General features: G+C 37.0%; 1 pseudogene across 1 annotated transcript in view; it reads right to left on the bottom strand.

Annotated features, from left to right (window-relative positions):
* Positions 1–1891, bottom strand: part of LOC311080071 (NACHT, LRR and PYD domains-containing protein 3-like) — a 55879-nt pseudogene extending 53988 nt beyond the window's left edge. The window contains exon 1 of the transcript XR_014609605.1: positions 1698–1891. The product of XR_014609605.1 is annotated as an NACHT, LRR and PYD domains-containing protein 3-like (transcript). The remainder of the gene's footprint in view (positions 1–1697) is intronic.
* Between the last annotated feature and the right edge of the window lie 11058 nt (positions 1892–12949).

Genomic DNA, 12949 nt, shown 5'->3' with positions numbered 1-12949 from the left:
CCATTTAATGAGTGTTACAGTTGACGTGAAGTATCACGCAAGTAATTTTCCACTTTATCATGTATTTGAGTTTGAGTTCGTCATAATGTCTGTTTAGACGCATACTCTATCAATATTACAGATGAAAAGTTTAACGAACTTACTGTCACATGTGAAGCAATTGCTGATTTTCTATCTTCCGAAATGGCGTCTTTACAGTCATCGGCTTCTTTCGATTTCACCGTGAGACAGGTAAGTTAAATGTCATAGGTAAACATACAGCAGCTCCTCCTCGAATGGATTATTTTCACACTTCCCGGTTTGGAACGAGGAAATAAATTACAACACTTGTATTGGGGTAAATACTTGTATGCGAGGCCATATAAAAATTATTTTTTTGCATTCTCACTTAGCAATTTTTATTATATAAGAATAGAAGAGTTTGAAACAGCATTTGGAATTAATTTGTTAATGAACAGCCTATTGCACAAACAAAAGTAGCCTACTACAATTTAGAATTTTGGTAACAATTTATTTTGATGGTCCCTTTTGAACATTCTGTTGAAGTAACTTTGCAATGTCAACTATCATTAGAGTATTAGTAGACAGTCTGCTTAATATCTGCGAACTCTTTATTTTGACGCTCCTCCAACAGATATTCTACTGACTATAAGTAAAAAGAAAAGATAAAATAAATAAATAAAAATAGTCAACGAGTCTCTAATTTTTAAAGTTTGGTATTAGTAAACATGCATTTGAAATGGTTTATGTAAAAATTGTAAACCTTCATGTAGGTATGTAGCCTAAAATATTGTAATTCATTAATTGTAATGTAGGCTAGCCTACTATACACTATTGTAGTGTATTCATAAGAGTATTAATGTGATGTATCACATGGAAGATTATACATTTAAACATTGTAATCAGTTATTTATTTATTTATATGTATTTTTAATTCTTTGTTTAATTTTGGTAATAATGTCAGTCTACCTGTGCGCGAGGCTGATGAGCATACGCAATGTTTGCTTCTCTCCGTGAATATCACTGTGTGAGAGAGAGAGAGAGAGAGAGAGAGAGAGAGAGAGCGCGAGAGAGAGAGAGAGAGAGAGAGAGAGAGAGAGAGAGAGAAGCCGATGCCCTGTTGATCCACTGTTGATCTATATTTATGTGGTACCTGCCATGCAGTATACCTTATTTTAAGTCTGACTACGCCACCCCCTGATGATGGGCAAATCTATTCCATCACATGAAAGGTTGCAGCATGATGAGCACTGACTGAGCAGATGACAGACAGTCTGTTGATCGCGTGAATAAAGATCTTATCATTGCAACGCAATTTTTGCACTCTCACAAATGCTAACACCAAATCACAATGCAAACACGACGTGAATACACAGTAAGAGCTACGTTGAAACAGTGTCATTATTTCATCACGAGTTTGGTAAGTGTCCAGATAAGCTCTCGCGGCTCGCACTGTGCTGTTTGATTGACAGCTTGGGCGAATGGAAAGGGATCGTTCTTTGATCGCTTTCTGTATATAATTTAACAACAGTTTTAAAAAGATTATTTTCATAATACTACGAGAAATTATGTGAAGTTGATCATTTAGTCACTGATGCATAAACAGTATTGAACGATTTTAAGAGAATCTGAACTTGAATAATTACACAGAAATCACTGATTGCAGATCAGGCATTAGAATACACATGGTTACTTACGTGTTGCTGGCAGATCCATGTCGGGAAATTGTGATTGACTGATTTGATAAAGTTTAACCATGCTGAAATCCGAAGGAAGCTTATGCAGACTGTCTTTTTCCACAAACAGGCACTGCACAATATTTAGTAAACAGCATGTTTATTGCTTGGAAGTAGCTCAATCCGGTTTAGCATCATGACGTCCTATGTTAATATTTAGCATGTTTGGGCGAATCGGTGGGCGGGGCTAAACAGGTCGTGTTGAAGTAGGCGTTGATCTTCTTTTGTGGAGAATATGGCAAGCCATTTTAACATTTAAAAGCTAATTTTGACTATCCGGAACTAACATTGTAGATATCAACAATGTCTTTCTGACTAGTTGTAATTACATTTTGGATAGTTGGAATTGTCATTCAAGATATCTGTAACGTAATTGTGACTAGTCGAAACGACAGATAGAGATATCTGTAATTCAGTTTTGACTAGGCAAAACTGAATTACAGATATCTGCAATGACGTCATTGAAAACGACATTCAACTCGTCACACATCTTAAATGACAATTGCAGATATCTGTAATTCAGTTTTGACTAGGCAGAATGAAAGTTAAAGATATCTCAAACGTCATTATGACTAGTGCAAATTATTGTGCATGACGTTGCTCTATTTTAGATATCCATTTCCCCTCCCCGCCATAATCAAAGAAGAAGTGGGTTAATTTCTTTATTTCTATTACCTCCTGCAAGATGGCGCCGTTGTGTGTGGCTGGCCGTCTGCTACCTGTACCTGTCCTGTTTGTGTTTGTTTTGTTCGTCTCGCTCCTGGTCCAGGATGTTACTGCTATTTTGGTTTATGATCGGCAAATGCTTATTAACATCAAAATTACTGTGGATATACTGGCGGGTAAAGAACGAGGAGGATCGTGTTCATATTTTCATCCAGATTTGTCTGCTGTACCACTGGCGCTGTATCGGCTCTCAGCCCCCTGCGCTTTTCCGCTGAAGAAGCGTAGAAGAAGACGTGGGAAACGCGGCGGGCTTTCTGTTAAACTCAAGGCAAAACTGTTGATGGAGTCTAGGTCCAATTTCGACCGTCATGGCTATGGCGCGTGGGACGATCATCGATTCATTCATTGGCGCTCACTGGAGCCAGCATATGTAGCGCTTCGGCAAATTGTTCCGACAATCATCACCAAACAACAACTTATACATACGATGCCATATGTCCGTAAAGGTAGGGGTGTAAATCTCCGAAACTTTCGATCACTGTGTTATGCATCACAGTCAGTAGCAGGTGACTCTTTATTGATCAAAATGGCACTGGTTAATGCGAGATCACTCTGCAATAAGACGTTTATCTTGAGAGATTTCCTTACATCGAAATTACTGGATGTACTATTTGTGACTGAGACGTGGCTATCTACTGGTGATTTAAGTCCTTTTGCCGACCTTGTTCCCTCAGATTGTAAATTTATAAATTCTCCTCGGTCTACAGGCAAGGGTGGAGGTCTAGCAACTGTTTTCAAAAACAGCTATCATTGTCGTCTTGTGGAAACTGAACTTTTTCCAAGTTTTGAACTGCAGACTTTTCAGCTTGAATTGGATGAGCCAGTGTTTTGTGGGCTGATTTATCGGCCACCTAAATTTAATAAAGACTTTATTCTGGATTTCTCTGAATTTTTAGGGGAAATTTTATTGAAATTTGATAAGTTTCTAATTGTGGGGGACTTTAACATTCATGTGTGCTGTCCAGCGGACCCCCTGGTGAAGGACTTTTTGAATCTCATTGACTTTTAATCTTGTACAATCTGTGAATGCTCCTACACATGAGCATGGACACACACTGGACTTAGTTTTGTCTTATGGCATTTCTGTATGTTATGTAGATGTTTGTGATGCTGTTTTTTCTGACCACAAACCAGTTACTTTTGGGGTTACTTTTCCATGCCAGACTGACAAACCTCTCCCAGGAGTACGCCTATGTCGTAGGATAAATACTAGCGTCATCAATGAGTTCGCTACGATGTTTGAAAATAACTATAATGTGGTTGATCCACCTTTATCCTTTTCAGACCCTGAGTCTTTGCTGTTTTCTTTTAATTCTGTATGCAAAACCATTTTAGATGATATTGCACCCTTGAAGGCGAGGCGTGTAAAAACTAAGGCAGAACCTTGGATAAATGATAATATACGCGCACTCAGACAAATCTGCAGGAGGGCAGAGCGTAAATGGCAGAAAGACAGACTCCAAGTGTCTTATGATATATTAAGAGACTCTTTGCAGACATATCAAGGTGCTGTTAGAGCAGCAAAGGCACAGTATTTCTCTGATATTATTGAGAGAAACTGTCATAGACCTAGAGTACTATTTAGTACTATAAACTCTATTATAAATCCACCCAATGTAATTGTGCCTGATATGTCGATGGATATGTGTGAAAATTTTAAAACATTTTTTGTTGCAAAAATTGAAAAAATTAGGTCTCAAATTCCTCTGGCTGTTTGTAATATTACAGCTACACCATCTGTTCCTGTGGTATTTGATCACTTTGATGTTCTTGATCATCCTAGTTTGGTAAAAATAGTAGATCAGTTAAGGCCATCAGACTCTCCACTAGATATAGTCTCATCAAAACTAATCAAACAGGCTTTTGATACAGTCGGTCCTAGTGTTTTAAATATAATAAATAGCTGCCTTGTATCAGGGTCTGTGCCAGCCATTTTTAAACATGCTATGGTGCAGCCTTTAATTAAAAATACCAATTTGAACTCAAATGAGTTAAATAATTTTAGACCTATTTCAAAATTGTAATTTCTCTCAAAGATACTAGAGAAAGCAGTTCTCATTCAGCTGGAGTCTTTTTTAAATGAAAATTTGCTTTTTGAAGAATTTCAGTCTGGTTTTAGGAAACATCACAGTACAGAATCTGCACTTTTAAAAGTTCTTAATGATGTTTTATTGACTGTAGATTCTGGAAACGCAGCAGTTTTGGTGCTACTTGATTTGAGCGCGGCATTTGATACCATAGACCACGAAATTCTTATCGCACGGCTGGAGAGGTTGGTAGGGATGCGAGGCGTTGTTTTAAATTGGTTTAAGTCTTATTTAACAAACAGAAGTTTTTCAGTTACCATGGGGGAATTTACATCTTCGTCTGCCCCTCTTAAATGTGGGATACCTCAAGGGTCCATCTTGGGACCCATTTTGTTTTCATTATACATGCTTCCTATTGGTGCTATCTTTCAAAAACACAGAGTATCATTTCACTGCTATGCAGATGATACACAGATATATATGCCTGTAAAAAAGGAAGACAATCATTCATTAGGGCCCCTTTTAGCATGTCTGAATGATTTGAAAACTTGGCTGGCTGCAAATTTTCTGCATCTAAATGAATGTAAAACTGAGATTGTTGTGTTTGCACCTTCTAATGTATCTGAGTCACCCTGGGTTGATGTAGGTTCTTTATCTATTTATTGTAAATCCATGGTGAAAAACTTGGGGGTCATTTTTGATAACTCCCTAAAATTTGACAAACAAGTAAACGCTGTTGTGCGATCAGGCTTCTTTCAATTAAGAACATTGACAAAAGTCAAGTCATTTTTGTCATTTTCGGATTTAGAGAGAGTAATGCACGCGTTTGTGACCTCACGTTTAGATTACTGTAATGCCTTGTATGCAGGAATTAATCAGTCGACTTTGAGACGTTTGCAAATTGTTCAAAATGCCGCAGCTAGATTGCTGACATGATCTCGGAAGCGGAGCCATATCACTCCGATTTTGTTTTCTTTACATTGGTTGCCTATCCGTTATAGGATTGATTTTAAGATTTTGTTGTTTGTTTTTAAATCTCTAAATGGTCTGGCACCACCTTACCTCTCAGATCTATTGCAGATATACTCTCCTTCAAGATCACTTAGGTCTTCTGACCAGAAAATGCTAATTGTCCCAAGGTCAAGACGCAAACTTTGGGGTGATCGTTCCTTTTCAGTGTTGGCTCCGAAACTCTGGAATAGGCTGCCTTTGCATATTAGAACTGCCTCCACAGTGGTATCTTTTAAATCTTTTTTAAAAACTCATATTTTTTCTCTGGCTTTCCTGTCTAAACCAAATAGCTGAGTTAGTTGATTGTTTGTTTTATGAGAGTAGTTAGATATTTGCATAATATTGTATAAATGTTTTGTACATTTGCTTTTTGCATGTTTTTACAAATTGTACAGCACATTGGTCCAGGGGCGATTCTAGGATTTTCATTTTAGGGGTGCTCAGCCCCCAATGAGGGTATGATTTAAAAAAAAAAAAAAGTTAGTTTATGGTCTAATGCTCATTATTAACTAGTTTCATTCATTCATCCATTAACATGCATATGGCAGGGTTTTATAATCACTGAGGTACCGAATGTGAGGTATGTAGGGGGGTTCGGGGTCATGCTCCCCCGATAAAACTTTGATTTCTCTGATCTACATATGTGCATTTTAAGATGTTTTGAAGGCCAAAAAAATTGGATAACAACAGCTTTAAAACCATGTGCGGGCAGCTGTTTATTTTCCACACCTCATCAGCATCACATTCTTTTTCTCTTTGTTTTTATCTTGCTCTGTCTCTTCCCCTCCTGAAGCTGAGCTTTGACTGATATAGGCTTTTCATTTTTGTCTGTCAGTGAAGAAAGTAAACATAGGGTCAACTGATAGGTTGATTCATGAATCATTTTCTCAGACAAAGCTACCAGGAAAGCTAGGTAACTAAGTTTATTAAATTCATTCACAATATGTACATATTCATTATTGATCTAGGCCTAATACATGGCCGTAGACAGGGCTTTATAATCAAAGAGGTCATAAATTTGAGGTTGTTATGGGGTTAAACATTTTATTTCTCTGATATGTGCATTTCAAGACGTTTGAAGGCCAAAAAAGGATAAGAAATAGATTTAAAACCTGCTCTCTCCTCATCTCCATCACTCTGTCTTTTTCTCTCAGTCTCCTCATCTTGCCCTGTCTCTTCCCCTCCTAAAGCTGAACTTTTTTAATTTACTGAAGGCTACAAATTGTATTATATTAATTCTCAACATGTGCACATGCATTATTAATCTTGTGCCTATGAAAACGGCTTTGTTAATGTTTCTTGTCCCCTCACAATGACATAATTACACGTTATATAGGCCTATTTTCAGCTCAAAATGGCGAAAATAGACAAAAGTTTATTAGTTTTCTAATTATTTTTGTAATTCGTTTAACATTTATGACCTAAAAAACTGTCAAATATAAAATGTTTAGTTTAGCTACTTACATCTTCTTAACTCGCACTTGACCGTAAACTGAAGTGTCAGTCGTGCTGCTAAAATTCGCGCTCAGCAGCTTCTGTGAACATAAAGCCCGCCTACTTTGATTTGATTGGTCATCTCAAATATTCTGACATTGACGAGAAGTGAAAGACCAATGAGGCTCAGATGAACAAACACACACACACACACACACGCGCGCGCCTCTGTTTCTGACCTGCGCTCTGCTTGGCGCTGCTGCGGACTGAAGATGAAGAACATTATTTAACCTTGTCAAAGACAAAAAATAAAAAAAATTTTTTTTTAGAATAACAACATTTCTTACTCCAAGTTTTAGGGGTGCTGAGCTCCTTTTTAGGGGTGCTGAAGCACCCCTAAAAAGGGGCTAGCCTCGCCCATGCATTGGTCAACTACCCGTTGTTTTTAATTGTGCTTTATAAATAAATTATACATATACAATTATATATACAATTAAATTATGACTATCCCTAACTCCAGTTTGAGATATCTACAACGTCATTTCGCCTAGTCATAACTCCAGTTACAGATATCTACAACGTCATTTCGCCTAGTCAAAACTTAATTTAAGATATCTGAAAAGGAACATGTAGATATCTTGAATTGAGGTGAATTAAAGATATCTTGAACTGGAGTTATGACTAGTCAGAATCAAATTGAAGATATCTCAAACTAGAATTACAGATATCTACAATTCAATTGCAGATATCAGTAATTTACATAGTGGATATCTGAAACTGAATTGTAGATATCTGTAATTATAAACCCCATACAAATGAATGGCAAAAGTGACGTCATTTGTCCTAGGAAGAATGTCTTTGTGGATATCTGAAATGGCAATTATGGATAGGAAGAATGTAGTTGCGGATATCTGAAATGTTCTTTTTGACTAGGCAAAACTGAATTACAGATATCTGCAACACATATCCAGTCTAGCTTTTAAATGTCAAAATGGCTTGCCATAGGAGGCAGTGTTTTATCCTCTTTGACGTCATAGTTCCCCACTTTGAAAAACGAGTGGTTTGCTGAGCCTGATGTCTATAAAAGTTTTTATTGGACTAACAAGGTAGTTTTCAGTTCTGAAACTTGCAGGATATTATTATAGTATGATGATCTCTTATATGTCAAAAGCTCAAGGAAATTTTGATTTCTCAGTTCATCACCCCTTTAAAAGCGTCACTCAGCTCGCTCTGCTACTCCGCTTATCTCTGTTACTTTGTATACATTTTAAGCAACAATAAAACGAAATGTTATAAAACACCACTCTGCCTCTTTTTGTTTTCATTTAAATAAATGAAACATTATAGGGACACAAATGTGGTTCATGCGCAACGCATATTGATTATTCACTGCACGTTATACGTTATTCTATTTATAACAAAACGAAATTTAAAACACAACCCTAACGTTACCTCTTTTCGTTTAAATAAAAAAAAATGTAAACATATTCCAGGCAATATATGCATTTGTACAAATGTTGCAATAAACATCAGTGATAATCTTGTAATAAAAAATGACAAGAAACCATATTTCTTTTTGTAAAATTTCAGTTTTATCAATAAAAGCTAATATAAAAGTTTAAGTAAAAAGTACAAGAAGCTATACAATAAGAAATGAAGCAAACAATTCAGTCAAATATCCAAATGCAGCGCTCTAGTCTAACGTAACAGTAAAGTTAAATACAAATAGCCTATAATATGAAACTAAACTTAGCCCTCAGCCAAAACGATTGACAGGGAACGAATTATATATTCACGAGACCAAAGATCGCCCCTTAAGGTCTACACAAGACGAATTATATCTCATGTTTAACCACTACCGTCAGCGGCCAGCAGCGAACGTCAGAAGAACTAGCCGAGAAAAGGCTCATCCAGCCAGGAAACATGCGCCGAGCGCCCGCTGACCGCATGGATCTCACAACCGGGGGGAAAAAAATCATCTTTATAAATAAACCACAGATTTGAGCTTTAAACAACTACATTCTCGCCTGAAAAACTCTTAAAATTACATTTCGTGATACAATAACTGTAGTATTATATTAAACTGTATATTAAAAAATGGCGCTTCTTATGTTGTCATTCCCCTTGTAGCACGCGCAAGTGACGATTCTCTGTCAACCAATCAACGTCCTGCAGTGAGTCTAGCTCCACCTTTTAGTACCGTTCCACTGTGCTAGGTACCCCAATGGAAGGGTACCTAAAAAGTGGTATGGTACGGTTCGGCATTTTAGTACCATTCACAACTTTTGATAGTGGAAACGCAAATAAATGCGTACCGTTCCGTACCGTACCGCTCAGTGGAAACGAGCCATAAGTGTGTCCGGTCCAGACATGCTACACTTGAATATTCTCGTGAATATTCATGTAAGCTCTGCTCATGGTGACACAGAAAATCTCAGACACCGAATATTTCAGAACAGCCTCCCGAGGAGAGGCGCGCTGCATTTAACAGTATGAGGGGTGAATGCCACTACAAGGCTGGATCCAAAATGGTACACTTCAAGTGGACTCGCGGTCTCGTGGCCTTAAATTGCGCCTTAAATTGCTTGCCAAGTATACAAGTCTGTAGGGTGTCCCATTCGGCATTTCAGCGCTCAGAAGTGTGCTCGCGAGCGCCACCTTAGGGAGTGCTTAGGGTGCCATTTGGGACAGGGCCGAGTTACAGTACCTACCCACGAATCATTGCGAACGCCCAATCAGAAATGAGGGCAGGAGTTTCGTGGCTGTTTGACTTTCGTTGGCATGGCAGAGAAGAAGATTTTTAGGTGTAAGTTTTGTTAAGATTATCATCATAAATCCCCCAGACATGGCTTTGACCAATAGCACAATTGACAATGAACACATTTAAACATATATGTTGGACAACTGCCTGAAAATTAATACTCTTATAGTGGGTAATTAAGGCAATACTATTTCCCATTATTTAGGTATGATTTCATTATTCAATTATAGTCCATTATTTTATTATAATACCATTTAATGCAAGGAATTTTGTTATGTTGGGTTACCGGGTTATGTTAGTATCGGGTTACCCTACTTTGAGGTTCTATACACTCCTGACAGTTTATTGTAGTTTTATATAAATTCTTCTTTTTCATTTCAATTATTAAATGTACAAGTAAATATGCATAAATGTGTACATAAATAAAAGTATCTTTGTGGCATAAAACCATGCAAATACAAGGTAATAGTCCTCCACTAAAGGTGGATATAGCCTGTGTGGGGAATTGTTCTTGATGCTACATGCCATGTGTTTGTCTTTATCTGATAAAGGGGCGATGAGAGGACACTGCAGTTTATTCGGCTATGTGTTGAGAGAGATTTTGCCTTTACAGGCATGAGGAACACCTCTGCTCAAGGGTTTGAGTAAGTCTGTGTTCTGCATTAGAAAATTTGCAGTTGTAAGAAATAAATCACTGCATACCCATTATTGTAATCTGTCTGCTAGAGAGATTATTAAAGCAATGTCACTGCAAGACATTCTCACTCCTCAACAAGCCAGAAGAAAGTGGGAAAAACAAGGTATTTTCAGTACACTACAAACACTACTTTGTAACAGGAATCAATTTAATGTGATATAAAGTGTAAAAAAGTATTAAGTTTAATGCATTTGTTTGTTAATAATCTGATTAATACTGTTATAGGATTTGTGCCTGCCTAAGAAGGATCTGGGACAGATGAAGGAGAGTTAACAGCAGCATCATGGCCATTTATTGAAGCTATGCATGAGGCCGAATGTGCTGCCAGTGGACAACTTTTCATCTGGTCACAGTTCCCAGATCAGCACCCCGACAGAATGCAAGGCTGGTCCCTCTGGTGCTGTTGATGCTGATTTACTGGAGCCTTTCCCCACCTTTCCTGAGCCAGGACCAGCAGAAATGGAGGACACTGTGAAAGCAGGACCTTCAGAGGCTGATCATACCTGTGGATCTACAACACCAGAGGGGATTCCTACACCCTCCACAAGGCCAAGTGCAGGGATGGAGAAAAAACCCTCAAATAGAAAGAGGCGTAGTGAGGAAACCTCCCTTGAAGTTATCAGAGAAATAGTAGCCAAGCAAGACCGCCGTCAGATGGAAGCAGAGCAAAGGAGGAACAGCAGTCTCTAAGAGCAGAACGGCAGATGGACCAGATGCTTTCAATATTAGATCAATCAGTGGACCATATGAGAAATAATTAATCTAATTTTTTGTTTTTTAGTATTTATTTCAGTTTGTAGGTTATGTTATTTCAGGTATTGATTGATTTTGATTCTCATAGTAACTGCGCTCGTTGCTGGTGGCAAGTTGTGCAAGTTTATGTTATTGTTACTGTTTCACAGATTTGTGTATAATAAATGCTCTTGAGAATCACAATTTGCCTTTATTCTGTCTACATTAAAGTTTATTATCAGAAACACTTTAATTGGTGCTTGGTGAGATTGGACACTGTTCTACGTGTAGCTTCTTCTAATTTGTGATAATTGTCTGTTTTCACATAATTATGTTTACAATTGTACACACATTAGCAAATGGTTAGTTGTGTTTTTGCCTTTAGTGGTGTTTTCCTTCTCTGGTCTATTCTCCAATCACTTGTTTTGATGAAGTTGTCATGTGGGATAGCTAAACATTTCCAATTGCTTTCAGAGTGACATGGCTAACCGATAAACTAGATTCTTAAATTAGAATTATTGAAGAACATAAAACAAAGACATAACATAGCCACATCTTACATAAAATCGTAAAAAAAAAAAAAAAAAAATGCAGTTATAACATTAACAAGCACCATATAAACTGAGGGAGATGCATCCAAAACATTTATTTTTCAACAGTTCAAATTACGTGTTTACAATAAACTCAAGGCTGGATCCCAAATGGTACACTTCATGTGGACTCGCTGTCTCGTGACCAAAAAGACTTAGAGAAGGGGTAATGATAATACAGAAGTATGAATTCATGATGTTCCGGAGTATAACAGCAAATTCCAAAGCTAAACCCTGAAACCCTGAAAGATGAGGCTGTGATATTAATGTTGGCCACTAGAGAGAGACACAGGAGAAGGAATCGTTTCAGCCTAATGTTTTTCACTTGCTTTCTATTCCTTTGAATGGAATTAAAGGCATTGATTGATCTAGTTCCTTTGTATAATTATGGTGTACTAACAGTAGCCTATAGTTTTATATAATTAGTTTACATAGAAATCTGTTAAATGTGAATCGGTAATTTTTGATATAACGGATGGAAAATATTTAGGTCATCATTTGTGGTTCATCTGTAGGTCGGGAATCAGGATAGAGCAGATGCAGGTGAAATATCCAAGGCTATTTTTAAAATATCAAATAATGTTTATTGTTTATAATATTTTATTTACACAATTTCTGCGTTTTAAATGACTCTAGTTACTGGCTGCTACACTCAAAAAAAAAAAAAAATTATTTATTGGCTGCTATAAGGCGGCTATGAGACGCGTTAACTTTTTGACACATTTTTTTCTTGACTGCACATCTTGATTTGTTTTTTATTTTTTTTATTTAGTAATGTTTTATTTATTTTTGTGCTGCAGATGGAAAACGTGGAACTGCATTCACATTCAGAATAGGCTTTCGACATATCTGAGATGGAAAAAGTGTGTGTGTGTGTGTGTGTTTTCAGAGACAGATGCAGTTGCAACCTAAATATGTAATGACTGTTATTAAAAAAAATAAAGGTTCTCAGGTCACCAGATTGTGGCAGATGAGAAGCTATTGGCTCATAGAAACCCTTATTGTTTTCATGTTTTACTTATTCATTTATATTTAGACTATAGCCTGCTTAGGCTAGATAAAATCACTATGTTTAAGAAATATAATTTTGTCAAAGTTTAGCACTTTTTTGTACAGAAGTATAAAGTAGGAACAGTCCAAAAATTCTCATTAAAAATAAAAACCTTTTTGAAATTGCGAATGAATTACACAAATCCAGCAACGATCGCTTCATTCATAATCTCTGAAGCCAGTTA

The sequence above is a fragment of the Abramis brama genome (assembly GCF_963993115.1).
Source record: "Abramis brama genome assembly, chromosome: 1".
NCBI lineage: Eukaryota > Metazoa > Chordata > Actinopteri > Cypriniformes > Leuciscidae > Abramis > Abramis brama.
This window is presented reverse-complemented; position numbering and strand designations above follow the sequence as displayed.